The sequence below is a fragment of the Phacochoerus africanus genome, chromosome 1 (assembly GCF_016906955.1).
Source record: "Phacochoerus africanus isolate WHEZ1 chromosome 1, ROS_Pafr_v1, whole genome shotgun sequence".
Classification (NCBI taxonomy): domain Eukaryota; kingdom Metazoa; phylum Chordata; class Mammalia; order Artiodactyla; family Suidae; genus Phacochoerus; species Phacochoerus africanus.
This window is the reverse complement of record NC_062544.1, coordinates 101,330,089-101,345,637: the sequence shown is the minus strand read 5'-3', so window position 1 is coordinate 101,345,637 and position 15,549 is coordinate 101,330,089. Positions and strand designations below refer to the sequence as shown.

General features: G+C 39.0%; 1 protein-coding gene across 13 annotated transcripts in view; it reads right to left on the bottom strand.

Moving 5' to 3' along the window:
- Positions 1-11,550, bottom strand: part of ARPP21 (cAMP regulated phosphoprotein 21) — a 154,251-nt gene extending 142,701 nt beyond the window's left edge. For 9 of the 13 annotated variants that reach the window (XM_047769819.1, XM_047769864.1, XM_047769896.1 and 6 more), the window contains exon 1: positions 10,843-11,538. The gene's annotated coding sequence lies outside the window, so the exon portion shown is untranslated. Of the gene's footprint in view, positions 1-8,836; positions 8,904-10,842 lie in introns of those variants that run through there. The other 4 variants (XM_047769941.1, XM_047769949.1, XM_047769886.1 and 1 more) reach the window with 4 other exon arrangements.
- Between the last annotated feature and the right edge of the window lie 3,999 nt (positions 11,551-15,549).

The following is a 15,549-nucleotide window of genomic DNA, read 5'->3' as shown; positions in this document are numbered from 1 at the left end:
AGCACTGCATCATTAATTCTTACAATTGCAGAGATGAGGAAGCTGAGGTTTAGAGGGCTTGAGAAACCTACTAGATAGTCGCAGAATGGGATCTGAACCCAGGTCTGGGATTCCATATCCTCTTTTCTTAACTAATTATTCTATTATTGATTAGTTAGCTACACGATAGAAGAATGATTACCTTCTAATCATTTCAGTTATTCTGTAGTATTAGTGCTTATTTTAAGGTCTAAAAAAAAAGATGATCAAAATTTATAACAATGCAATATGAAACTAATTCATGAATACTATGCCAAAAAATCACTGAATAACAGAAATTAAAATCTGGAAGAGAGTTTAGAAATCATCTGGTGTGATCTTGCTTCTTTATGGGTAACCTCTAAAAGCAGGTTCTTTCTCAGTGTTTCAGGGCAAGATAGTTTAACATGAAACCAGATTCTAGGACAATGTATCCAGATAGCTCTCTGCTTCCAGACACCTAAATGGTATGTCATTTAACCCTGGTTAATCTCAACACGGTTCTCATGCAGCAGGGAGAGTAGGGTGACCCTCTAGCAGCTTGGTTAGAGCTGTTCTGCTTTAGGCAGGAAGAGGGGTCAGGAAGCCCCAGCCTGTCAGTATTCTCCTCCTCCTCCTCCCTCACCCCAGCCTTCTAATTCATCACTGCGTATTTGCTCAGTTCTGTAGAGGAGTGAATTCCACCCTCCTCCCCAATACACATCCTGGATCACCTTCTTCAAAGGCACAAACCCAATAAACAGGAGCTGTCTCTAGCTCTGTGTGCCAGTGATTTGGAAATTGTATGTGAAGTTGCCTTTGCCTCATCTTCCCTCCCAAGACCCTATTAGCTGAGTGTTAACTGTAATTTCATTCCACATAGATGGAAAAGTGCTGTAGGTGTAGGTATTTAGTTTAAATGACTGAAGTTTTAGGGACCTTATTCCTGTGAGAGCCCGAGTCATTGCCTGTGATCTGAAGGAGAAGCTTCATTGTAAGAGCCAAAATCCTCTCTAGTGAAGTTATAATTTTACATAAAGGGCATCTCTTTGTTCACGTTTCAGAAAGATGAATGCCAGATCCACTCAGGCTGAAACTTTGAAGGAAAAAAATATAATTAAAACTTTACTTAAAATCCTGAATATTAGATACCATCAACAATGTAAAGGTCAATCTTTAATTTAATAAGCTGATTAAATGCCCACCATATGTAAACAAGAACTGCTAAGGACAGTGAAAAAATGCACTGGGAAATACAGGGAGACTGTATTTTATTGCACTTCCCTTTATTGTGCTTTGTATATATTGTTTTTTTTACAAATTGAAATTTTGTGACAGCACTGTGTCAAGTAAGCCTATTGGTACCATTTTCCAAGACCATTTGTTCACTTCATGTCTCTGTGACATATTTTGTTAATTCTCCCAATATTTCAAACTTTTTCTTTATCATTATATTTGTTAAGGTGATCTGTGATCAGCGATCTTTGATCTATTGCAAAAAGATTAAAACTTGCTGAAGGCTCAGATGATGGTTAGCATTTTTTAGCAATAAAGTATTTTTTAAATTAAGGTATGTACATTGTTTTTTAAGATATAATGTTACTGTATACTTAATAGACTGCAGTATGTCATAAAAATGTTATTTTTTTACTCCGAACTCCACTTTTTTTTTTACTTTTAATCAAGAGTATGTCCTTTCCCTTTCAACTTGGCACTTGTGAGTGATTTTTAGGGACGCCTTAGTGATATGTCCTTTTGGGGTGAGATTTTTTTTTTAATTAAAGTATAGCTGATTTACAATGTTGTGCTAATTTCTATTGTATAGCAAAGTGAGTTATGAACATAAATACATTCTCTTTTAAATATTCCTTTCCATTACGATTTACCTCAGGAGATTGGATATAGTTCCTTGTGCTATACAGTAGGACATAGTTGTCTATCTGTTCTAAATGTAATATAAACATAACTTTCATATCTACTAGAACAAAAAGTTCAGGTGACATGCTTTATTGCAACAGTAACTTCATTGAGGTGGCCTGGAAGTGTACCTGCAATATCTTTGAGGTCTTCCTGTATCCTTTTGAGATAAATTAGTTTTTTGCTTAATGTGAGTTAGTTAAATGACTAGTGTGTAAGCAGGTGTATTATGCTGGTTCTAGATACATACATATATATAGTATATATAATATATTATACATATGTATGTATTGTATCCTGTCTGCCTCTTCCTTGTTTTTTTTTTTCCCCAGCAGATATTAGAATACCAAAGGGTTATATATTTATTCTCAGATACCTTTTGAGAAACTTCATTGGTTAACTTTCTGATTGTACTACTTCTCAGAAGAATGGCTGATATTTAATTATAATAAAAAATAAAGTGTGATTATCTGATGAATGTACTGCTTTGCGTGGCTTACCCTCTGCACTGAGCAGGACTCGTGGGTCTCAATTTTCTGCCTGGGGAACCCACTGATTAAACCCCAATGATGAGAGAAGTCTCCCCCTCCCTGTCTGACCATTTTCACACAGGTGCTAAAATGATTCATTTCAGCAAAAGTAAATGAAAATATTTTAGGACCAGAGGCCATGTAGCTGCTCAATCCAAACAGCTCATGTAGTGCTTATTGACGGCAAGCCTTCTGCGGGGCTGCCAGAAAGCTCAGCAGCAAGCCCTATGCTCTGCTTGCATTAACTGAAGTCTGGGAGGCCCTTGACAGATGCTCTCATGTCCCATGCTGTCCAAGATCTGCTACTCCTGGCTCTCACTCATTAGTATGGTGCTTCAGGATATTTCTTCATGGAGGCATCAATCCCTTCTTATTCAGTGATTCAGGTCTTCAGCAACCTCTTTTGGGGGTAGAGATTGAACAGTTAAAGTGTTTGGGATAAACAATTCCTATCTGTTTTGGAGAAACAATTCACTTTCCAGACAACTGTGAATGAGGCCAGCCCTTCCCCTAGAGACTGACAGAAGTCAACAACCTTATCAAGCCTCTCTATCCTCGTACAATGCACAGTACCTAGGTTAGTTACTACCTCTGCTTGGCCTTCAACATCTCAAAGGCACACAGAAAGTAAGTTACTCTCCAGTTTTAATCAGGTAAAGAGAGAGGGAGCTGTACTCTAAATTACCAAAAAAACACCACCAAAAAAACTCTTAAAAGGAAGTTTTCTCATTTCACGTAATCAAGTTAAACGTCTAATTTTTTTTTTAATGTGTAAAGACGATGGTTCCTTTTTACTGAATAATACCTATGTGCCAGGTACTTGGTTTAGCTTCAACCCAGTGAAATAGGCCTTATCTGTTCCACATCATACACGAGAAAGTTGAAGCAATGAGGAATTAACGAAATCACTGAAGTCATATAACTAGTAATATGTTTTGACTGGACGGGTGTTACACTCTTTTACCTGCAGAAACTATGAAGCAGAGAGGGGTTGAGAGGTTTGGCTGCAGACACACTTCTAGTTATTTATTTACTTACACTCATAAGCCAAACACCAGGATGGGTCGTTCAGGTGGTCAACCGCATATTTATGGAGAAGTGAGATTTGGAGGCACCACCACGTTTACAACTGGTTTTCCAGACCTTCTGTTTTAATCCAAATTTTGCATGTTTCTCTGATCTCCAGAATCCCATAGAGCCCCTGTGCGTCTGTGGTAAAGCCCTTAGTCATGGCACACCAGCAGTCATCTGCTCCCCACCCTGCAAAGCCTCCAGCATCCTCTGGCATACACCTCTGCTTTAATTTTAACTTGACATTGCATCAGAAGCTCCAGTGAGTTCAAAGCATCTATCTATAGCTTCTCAAATCATACATAACAAATAACGCATATATTGTGATCATTTGTGTAGTAAAATAACCTACTTTTTTGTTATTGGAGGGATATTTACATCCTTGACTTAGAATATACATATATTTTTTATATATAAACTCTCATATTTAACTACACTCTCCTACCTCTTGATGCTAAAAAAAAAAAACCTAAAAACTAAGTCACATGTAGTTCCAGATGAAGACAATAATTATAATAATAATTAAAGATAAAGGCATCCATTTGTTAAGGGTGCTTCACCGTGCTTAAGCAGATGGGAACAGCATGTACACACATCATGACTGCATGCTATATTATTTCGCCTTTCCAAAACCCTGTTAGTGATTACATGGAATTTTAGTCTTAGAGAAAGATTTTAATCTTCACAAAAGAAATATGTGCTGTGACCAAAGTTAAATAAGCACCAGAGTGAAGAAAAAAAAAAAAACATGAATCATTAATACGAGCTAGTTGTTTCCAGTGGGATTTTTGAATTCATCTTTAGTGCTCTGCCATTTGTTTGATAATTGCCTAAAATTCTTGCAATGCCAGCATATTTAAGTAAATTCCAAATAAACAAACAGGAAACTATATAATTTGAAAGTATTAGCTCAATCATTCCTATAAGCCAGATAGAAGAAATAGGACCACAGATAGGATCGCAAATTCCTGACAATTAATGAACTTGGCAGAGTTCAGTAGCAATTCGAACACAACTAATGTGCTTCATTGGCTTAAAGAGTGATCATTTGACTATAAATCTTAATCTTTTTTCTTTATAAAAAAGAGACTATGTCAAACCAAAGGTTTCTTGACATGCTCATTTAGAAAATATTGTTTTAAAGAAGCAATGAGCTTCTTTAAAATAAGCAACTCGAAGCTTGCAAATGATGCTGAAATCTTGATTCTGTCACACACTCACATGAAATCTACTTATTTTCTAACAGCTCTTTGATGATTAAATTAAGTCAGATGACAGCAACACTGGGATTTCCATCAAAGTTGAATACATATTAACGAGGAAAATCCTAAAAAAAAACGCAGAGTATAGCTATTTTCTCATCCATAAATATTAGAACTTTGCACAGCTAGCCGATGGCTATACAAAAGTATAAAAATCTGAAAAAAAAATTTGATGTCTTTTTGTTTTGCTGCTGAGTTTATAAGCAGATAAAAGTTAAATGATTATGCACAGTCCTTGAATTGCAGTGAGTTGCTATGCCTTCCTTTATTCTCTGTTGACCCATGGCTTGATTCTTCTAGATCTATGTGACAGTGATGAAATCACCTGAAAGCAACTCAAATGATGGAACAATTAGACGACAGCTGGGCCTTCTGATTTACATGTCAAAGCATATTATATTTAGACCTGAAGGATCACAAAAAGTTCAGATATGGATGTTTCATTTTATTCTCTGAAGATGTTGAAATTGTTTAACTCAATTATTGGTGTTGATTTTCTATTTCAACCAGATCAAAATGAGCCAACATGCTTTTTTTTTTCCTCTTTAAGGTATGATTCTATGGATTAGATTGTTCTAGAGTGAGTACTGGGTCTTGGCAATTAGAAGAAAATCTGCTAAATACATGAGCATCTTTTCTCCAGTTTTTATTTTCCTAGAGGTGGTCCTCATTATTACCTCAAGTGTTTAGTATATAAGAAAGAAGCAATCAACGATAGAGCATATGTAAAAGAATGCCTATCCATTATTTACAAATTCCAGCACTGAAACTTAGGTTGAGAAGTCACTGAGTTCTTTTGGAAATCCCTAACACAAACTCTAATTTCCTGTCTTGTGTGGATATCAGGAAGCGATGCCTGGGTTTATCTGGGTAGATTAGCTTTGTGAATATGTCGCAATGAAAAAAACCTGCAGGAAAAAGATCATGTATTACATTATGTGATTCTGTGCCGAAACATTAGCCACAGTATGCCACAGAAATCTCTACAAAATCTGTCGAAATATCTGAAATAAAAATGTGACGTAATTGTTTTCCTTTTCAAAATTTTAAATCCTTCCTTTCAATTGAAACATTTTATTTTTACTTATATTAAAACCAATGTTATTCTTTATAGAAGTGATTTTATCAACAAAATCTTAATATTTGGTGTGCTATCCACAACAAGTTTTTAATGTAAGAATTGATGTATCATCTTGAGGTAGTGTGAAACGTGACAAAGTGATAAGAGGCCTGTTTTTTAAAGGGGTAATTATTAGTGGGCCCCTCTTTCCCATTTACGTGCAGAAAATGAAATATTTTATTTCAAGATAAAAAGAACACTTGTGAAGTATATTACTTTTAAGATGTATGAATTTATGACTGAGGGATAATTTTGAACCTGTGCCTTGAATGAGACAATTTGGGACTAATTCTCTAGCATTTAAATGAGTCACAAATGCAATTTTATCCTAATAGATATCACTTGATTACAGAACTTCAAAGATCTTATATAACCTGTGGCACTGACAGGTATGTTAAGTGAGGGTTATAAAAAAAAACTACCAGAAGAAATTTTCTTGGGGAAAGCGTGTAGAGGAATTTAAAATATTGATCTACTAGGGTCACAGACCGTGCTTAACAGTCTTTTCACCTGGCGGTACTAAGATCTCTGGCAGCAAGGAAGGAATGTAATGTGAAGCAAAGGACTCAGTTTGATAGTAGAGTCAATTTGTTGTATATGAGTCAATCCTTTTGTTTTTTTATATTTCTTCAATTCACTTATTTAAATTCACTTTTTGATTTACTTGCATAGCTATTTCCCAGGGCACAGATATGTCCCAGTAATTTTAGAGAAAGATACATTTGAAACATTACAAGGGCATTTTATGACTTATGAAAATATCGCCAGATAACAGACGGTTTTGAAACCACAAGATAACACTGCTGCCAAACATTGGAAACTGCTGAATAAACTTGATACTCTGTCTCAAGCACTTTATTCTTTACTGAGCACATCAGATTAATGTATGCAATGTTAATACTTTGTATCTCAGCTCCCATCTAATCCTCATAGAAATGAAAGGGTTGTGATGTAAATACAAGTAATAAACGCTCTGAACAAGTTTAAACGCCAGGGCCAAGTTTAATCCAAGACGAGTAAAATTAATTTAAATTATAAAACTATGAGGCACTGAAAAAAAATCAATTTATTAGCACTTGGCATAAACACCTCTTAAAGGAAAGGAACCTTCAGAAACAGCCTGAGAAAAACAAATCTAGTCACAGACACATCTTGCTAATATTCTTTTTATACCTTAAACGGTCCTTCAGCATGGACTTATATCACTGCTTGAAACATTTATCATATTTAACTTGAAATATTAGAATGAAAAATTTAAAAAAGCCAAGTCAGCAGAAATGTAAAGCTCTAGAAGCACTCATTTCCTAAAAAATAAAGATCCTCTGTCTAAAGAGAGCAAGTATATTATTTTTAAGTTCATCATCACTGACTTAAAATATGCTCAGAACCTTCCAGGTGACATAGTGCATTTTTAAGGAAGCCAATTCTTTTTCTGATTAGAGATTCACGAATTTCTCAACACACTACCACTGTGTGGTACCAATTAGGATGAGGCCAGTACTTACCATTTGAAGAGACGGCTTTTCAGTGTCGACATCACCTTTATGCCCTAGATTCTTTCCTAACCTTGTCACAAAGCAGATCTGAATCAAACTAACCTATACAAAACTGGTTAATTTATAAGTTCCAACTTTATGGATTGTCTCTCCATACTAATAAGAATTTTCAATCATATCCACTTCTGTGTATATTGTATATTCTGTCTTCAGTGGCTGACTCATTCCACACTCTACTCAGGTAGCTTGTCATTATCTTGTCCACAGACAAAATACACATTGAATTCAGATGAGAGTGCCCACTGTCTTGAGAATCTTGAGAAAGGTAGCAACACTGTGGTCTAAATAGCTTGACCACTGAGGGAAATATTGCAGCTAGCATAGATTACTTTCCCCCTCTAGAAGTACAAGGTGGAAAACATATGCAAGGACACCATCAAATTACAGTAACTCTTTGCAATGTATTTCCCTTGGTAGGGTTTTTTTGTTTTGTTTTGTTTTTTTCCTTGTAAAAACTGACAAGATCTAGGACAACTTTATAATAGATTGTTCTAACAGCTTCACTGAACAATAACTATCTGACTCACTTCCCCACTTAATACAATCTTCTCACTTTCTCTTATGTTTATTACTTTGGAAACTACTTCAGCATTTTTCAAATTAGCTTCACTCTGGACAAAGAAGTAACCTGATTGTAGTAAGTTGTTAACATGCAATGAGCAAGAGAGACCTTTTTGATTGAATATTCTCACCTTCTACCTCAACACAGGTGCTCTGCATTTATGGAAATGTTGCAGGTAGATGGCTTTGTATGTTTTACAAACTATAATATTAGGACATGCCCCCATTATAAGATTCCAAAAATTACCAGTGCTGCCTCTGTTATCCACATTTTAAAAGTATTTAACCTTCGGTAACATAATCTATTGTGCTTATTTCAAAATAAGGAGAAACAACTGAAATATTCTATCAAGTTCAAAACTTCCTACTTCACTTCACTGTCACAATACTTGACCTACACTCAAAGTTTATTTAAAAAAAGAAAAAGAAAAGAAAAAGAAATTCACAAGTCAGAGCTTCAAGTTCTCATCATATATTAGAAGGATGTTAGTTATTTTATGCCCGGAACCTTTTTACAAGCTCCAAACCCTTCCCTAGTACAATATTTTAGGAATCTGAAATTATTTCTGTACTTCTTACCATCCAAGCACCTGACAGCTTGTATTCAAAATAGTATATATACAGGAACTCCCTAGTTACTATCTCCCTGAAGTTTTAAGGCACTCAAATTAATGAGTCTTCTTTCTAAGAATTACTGAAGAGGTTGATGAAAACACATATCAAACTATTCAGGTGTAATTCTCTCACTAAAACCAACAGATTTCTGTTACTACAACATAGTAGGACTAATGAACATTACCATATCCAGTAGCCAGTCTGTACCTTTCCCAGTATCCTTCTCCGTATCCATAACCATGCCCTGCTCTCTCTTCCATCATGCTCCTCGTATTGCTGAGTGAGGCGCTAGCTCCTTCATTAAATAGCATTAAAAATAGACTGCACAGAACTCCCCAGTGGAGCATGCTCTAACAGGGCTAATGCCACAGTTCTCAAGGTAACCATACTCAGCTGGTATCTAAGAGGGAAAGTCACTGAGAGATCGGCAATTTGCAAATCTAATAGCACACACAAATCCGTCTCAGTCTGAGCTGAATACTGTAAGAGAAATCAGCATGGGGTAAAATTAAGTCACAGAGAAGCTGAAAGTTAATTTCTGGAGCTGCATAAGTTTCCGTAAATATGCCTCATCTAAACAAAGTACTCTGTTGACTAGGCATTGATCCACAGCAACTTATATTATTTATCAGATAACATAAGCCAAGTTAGGGTAAAGTAAGTATATGAGGGTAAATTAAGACATCTATGCATAGGAGTCTAAATGTCTTAAAACCGCATTTAAAGTAAATTACTTTAAACCAAATATTAGTCTTAATAAGCAAAAGTAGCAATAGGTTAGCATTCTGTATCTTTTGCAAGGAGGAAGTGTACTCCTGGAAGAATATTCTAAATACACTCTCCCGAAAATTTAAAAACACTCTGTTAGTTGAAGTGATACTAAGAAGTATAAGAATGTGATAAGAAGGAAAATACAGGATCGAACACAAATACATACCTTAAAAATCCATGTAAGACTGAAAAGAGTGTATGCATAATTTCTCACGTGCATCCACTTTAGGAGGGGGGCAGAAGCAATTACCACTAAGATAGTTGACTACTCCGCTATTGCACAACACATAGCCAGAGCACTAAATTTCCAAATGATTGCCTCCTGTGAAAATGACATTCACTAAAATCCTATGAAGACCTGCAAACTCTGCAGTAACACAAATACAGAGAATCAAAGGAGTAGGTGCATTTAATTTCAAGTGTCAAAGGTTGTCTAACTTTTACCAAATGAAAAATGATTTCCTGTCATCCATTTCTCTGTTTTCTTAAAACAATCATAGCCATTTTGACCTCCAAAGTGAATGAGAAAGAGGTGGGAATCATTTGGATTTACTCAGCAGTGAAATGAAATCTTGTCTAGATTCACTCCAACTTTGGGGAATATCATTTTTATTTAGAGAGGCTGAAAGGTCATAACAGCAGACTTAAAAAATCAGAAATTAAAATGGATATACCAAATGCTTGTGAAAGTGATTTCCTCCAGCCTTATATCACACTTACTAGCCTTCCATCCTATAACTTTCAATTTCTTCTTTGTTTTTCCTTTCAGGCTTGGACTCTGTCCTTGTCCTGTAATTTCCGGATACGGGACCCAAGCAGCTGACAGCAACCACATCCACTCCAGCCTTATTTCTATGCATAAATATCCAGTGAGTCAATTTTTCTTCCTAAGAAACTTTCTTAACACCTTTCTAATTCAACTCAGTTCTACCACCATATCTACAACCTGAAACAAGAGAAGTTCAATTTGGAGTTTGCAATGAAATGCAGATTTCAAACATGTAAATATAACACTGACGACCTTTTCACCCCAAAACCATTGGGAGTCAGAACCTGTCCTGTGAAGACAACAGATGAGAACTTTTGGCTCCTTGGATAGGTCTTTCAAATGACATAAGAGCATTGCAAACTTTCTACCAAGACACCTGCAGAAATCACTGCAGACTTTTCTGATGAAGAGACCTGCCCTTTTCAGTTCTCTCCTAGCTTTCCAAGTCTGCCTCACTCGGGCGAGGGGGTGTCTACCCCTCCTTTGACAAAACATAAAAATACAGAATACAGACACAACAATAGTTTTCTACAAACACCAAGGAGAAATACAGATTAGGAACAATTCGAAAGAAAAACAGAGATGTAAGGCAGACAGGGGAAAACAAACAAACAAACAAAAAACAGCCCACAAAGGGCGTACAACATTCACGTCGGAAGACCTTGATTATTACCTTGACCAAACAGTGGATATCCCCCCAGCGTCCTGGTGCCTTGATTGATTTGATTTAGTTTTTGGCTTTTATTGAAATTGTTTCTCACGGATTGATTTGGCTTTGTTTGGTTTGGCTTGGCTTATTATTGTTATTTTTGGTCGATTTATTTAATTGCTAGTAAAAACACCTTTCTGCAGCGTCCGCTGGGCTGCCGGCAGGGCTGCAGCGACCACAGCAGCCGCGACTGCGGCGGCTTAGGCAGACGACCCCGCGGCCCCCAGCTACACCTTGCTCCTCAGAATTCGCTCCCGGGGCGCCGCTGTTGCCTTCTTCGCCCTGCTAGCTGCAGAGCACCAAGGTGCACCCGCCTCCTGTCTGTCTGGCAGTGGGTCCCGGCACCTCTGTCTGTCTGGCCGTCTGTCGTTCAGCCTGGCAGTCCTCGAGCTTCTCGTCCCACGCTCCGCTCTCCGAGCTGCCCCTCACGTTGGTCTGTCTGTCCTTCTGCCGCTCAGTCCTACTAGCAAGGCAGGGTCCTTCACGTCTTCAGTGCCTACATCTCTCTCGCTATGCCACTCAGTGCCCCCGGCCGCTTCCCTCGGACAGAGGAGGGCGTCTGGAGGAAGGGAGCACAAGGATGCTTCTCTCTCCTGCCTCCTCTCTCTCCTCTTCCCCTGCCTCTCCCTCCCTCCCTCTGCGTGCTGGTCTCCGCGTCTCCAGCTGTCTAACTGCTTCCACCTGTCCGTCGCTCTGTCACTCTCCCGTCGTCCCCCCCCCCAAGACAGTCAGCTCGGGGCGTCCCTGGGTCCCTCGAGTCCCCCTCCCCGCCTCCTCGCGCCCCTGCCCTCCCACGCTCCCGGCTCCTCCCCGAAGCCCTGGCCGTGTCCGGTCCCCACCCGGGCTAGAGGCAGCGAGCGCGGATGGCATGTGGTGAGGCAGCTGCTCGGCCGGCAGACTCCAGCCCCCGACCCGCCACACCCCGGAGATGGCCGCGGCCGGGCGCCTGTGGGGACCCGGCCTCTGGCATGGGACGCGCATGAGTTGGCCGAGCAGGAGAGCGGGCACCTGCCCCGTGCAGACGGCGCGTGAGGTGCTATCCATCCCTCGGCGGTTCTCCTCCCGCCGCTGGGCTGGAGACAAAGCGGGTGAGCCACGCGCGCCCGCGTGAGCATCATTCATCAGAGAGAAAACTGGCACGTTTCCCCCTGCCCCTCCACGCGGACTCCCCGCTCTCCACCCGCGGGCACGCAGTCCTTCCTGTCCCAGGTCGAGCACCCCACGTACCTCACCCGGGCGCCTCCCGACTCCCGTGAACTGTCGGCGAAGCTTGGCTCACTCCCCTCCTCTGGGGCTCACTCTCCAGGCCAACTCTGCAGAGAATATCCCACAACAATAACACCTCACTCCACCCCAGTGAAGCCTTGGCCTCAGAGCGCTCAGAGATTCGAGGCTTTGAGCAAGACCCCAAGACCAGGCGCGTGGCGCCAAGCGCATTCCCAGTGGGCACCCGCCCAGCCCTCTGCCCACCGAGTGCTGCTTGAGAATCAACGAGGTGCCGCAGAAACTCGGGCAGGCTAGGGCGTGGGGCAGGGCGCAGAGTTGACATCCCAAGAAATAAAAGTGCTGCATTTCCCGTTTGTTCTGGAAATGTGCTATTTTTATTACCTGTAATTCATTTTTTTTTTCCCATTGTTTCAAGGCACACACTACCAAAAAAAAAAAAAAAAAAAGGAATAGTGGAGGAATGGGAATACATTTCCGGAATACCACCCACCCTTCCTGAGTGAATGTCGAGCCTACTCTCCCAACATTATAGGTCACTAGCCAAGACAGATCACTCTGGCTTTCTGCCCCCAGCTGAGAGCTAGGCATTTGATTCTGGGCTTCTTTGCCAGGCTGTTATTAATGTGAAGCAAAATTATAGTTGTACATGCCTGCATGGAATTGCCAAAGCTCATTCTGACAGTATCCAGCAATTCAGCTTCTGAAATGTAGACGCTGAATAACTATGGATCTGGTGCAATGAATGCCCATTCCACAATAAATTGAAGAGGAGAAAATCAACTTTTACCAGCTGCAATTAGTAACCTCATGAATAGACAACAAATAAATAACTAGCGTAAAACCATGCCATGAAAATGTCCATGTCCTTTTAGTTCATTTATTGACATCCATTACCAATGACAGATATTATAAACAAATTTATTAAGGGATATGTCTTCCAATTTTTATAAGAATGTAATTTCAAACAGCTGTAGCCCCTGTTCATATATGCTAAGACATTGATTAAAATACCAAACAGATATGTGTAGTTCTAGTAAATGCTATTGAAAAAAATAGGATAAGGTTACATTGGTCTTTGATGAATAGATAATTATTTCCCAAACAGTAGAAATTGTCACCCTTGGGGATCAGCTTGTGCTGGAATAAGAATAAATCTGCTATACGAAGTTTCAGCAAATGAAGCCTAAAGAATTCGAGACCCTTATGTTAATCTATTTTTTGAGCATTTTGACTCAGTCCTCTCCAGAAGCATTTTGACAGACATTTCTCCTCTCCTTCCAACCATATGGAATTCAAGGGAAAATTCATTAAAAGTATTTCTAATTCTTTTTCCTTTCCTTCATCTCAAGTCATGTTCTAAAAAAACCTACTTTCCTTGGGGGAAACTATTGTGCCAGGTTGTGCTGTGTCTTAAATTCACACAACTTGGACTTCATTGAAAGAGGGTCAGTGTGCTTGATTTTTCTTCTATGCAGAACTACACCTAACCATCTCCTGAATGGATGCATGGGTAATCTACTAACAGGAAACCTTTACAGTGTTTTCTTAACACACAGTCTTTCTACAACGAATCAGATCTCACTCTGAAAGTTCACACACACACACACATACACAGAAACTCCATCCTATAAACCAGATTAGAAATTATAACCATTGAACAGGGGGAAGGGGAATTCAATCAGCACTCTTTGTACACACTTCAGTGATTATGTTAAAACAAATAAACAAAAAACCCATTTCTATATCTTACCAATGAATAGACAAGCTTAATGATGAAAAAAATGCAATTTCTCAGAGCTTAGCCTTTATTTAAAATGGAAAGCATCCCCCAAAAGAGTAACATTAATTTAATTCAGCTAAATTTTTCTACCTTTTCTCATAATATTTAGTCAAAAAATTAGGAACTAGAGAAGGCTCAAGCTTATTTGAGGCCATATAGATAATTAGCACTTTAAATTTTGCATCCCAGTGTGGGACTGAAATATACTTCTGGGAATATTAGGCAGGCAGTGAGCAGTAAGTGATTCTTCCAGACATTTGGAAAGTGTATTTCCTTAAATAATTTGAAACAGTTACCATTTCTTAAAGCTCTTGACCTGTCCTATACTTACTTTTAAACTCACAAAGTGGTGTCTACCTTATTGGACTTGTAGGTGACATCTACAATGCTGATGCAGAGGTGTTTCTGCACTGAAAGTATCCTAAGTTTGGGGGTGGGAAGTAGTGGTAATGTGGTGCGGGGGGAGGAAGTGTAATAGGGAAGAACAAATCTGACTCAATATTGGATCTGTTTCTTTTATTTTAACCTTTGTATTCTATTGCTTTTGCTTTAAGACTGTTGCCTATAGCTTGAAATATACAGGAAAGCCTGTTCTCAAGGCTCTGGCCCTTAAGATATAACACTTTCCCATTCATATAGATACAAAGTTGTAGAACAGCAAATAGCATTTATTTTGTTGGAGGTTTACAGGAACATCCTGACCTGACCTACATGGACAGTTGCAAGAACAAAGGATTCCTTAGCAAGAAGTTTGCAGCAACCAACCATTCCCCCCAACCCTGGCCCTACCTCCCCTTTTTGGTATAAAAGAAGCCTGAATTCTGACTAGAGTAAGATGATTCTCTAGGACATTAGTCAGCCATCTTCTTGGTCGGCTGGCTTTCTGAATAAAGTAATTATTCTTGCTCTAACAACTTGTCTCCCGATTTATTGGTCGTCGTATGTTGAGCCAAACAAGTTTAGGTTGAATATCAGAAGCTGCGCTGTTACTCTCTTGGTTTGGACACTTTTGAATTTATCTAGGATAATGTTTGAAATGAAAAGGCATACAGGTAACCAGGTAACCCCAGCTTGGGGAGTTGAGCTCACCTACATGCTGGCAAACATCTAAGATTGTTGACAAGCTCCTTTAAACACGTAGTCCCTTAAGACACTAAATTAGTGCCCTTTAATGAAGCTTTCAAATTGGATTTTCAAAATAAGGCAAATTGCTAAAATAGCCCAGCTACCTTTATAAGCACCTTTTCAGCTGAAGCGAGAAGTAGAATTTCCATGCTGTTGAACTTCCATCATTCCTCAACAATTAGGCTGCTAGGAACTTCCCTTTAGGGCATTCTCCCCCATCAAAACAAAGGCCCACAAACCCTCTAGAGAGATTTCTCATTTGCCCTGTTTCCAACAAAACAGTCTAGGGTCTATTACATACCAGTCTTGGGTTTAAAGCTATACAAATATGCCTGATACAGAAAGGCAGGGAAATAAGGGGGAAGGGGATGTAATATTTTAACCAGAAAAGTTTAGTTCCCTATTCTTATTTCATGCTAAGCCAAAATAACTCTAAAACACATTTCAGAACATCAACAAAGAATGTTACATCACGTATGCATCTGAGCATGAAGAAATGTCACGATCAAAAACAAAAAGGACTTGGGAGAGTAGAAACC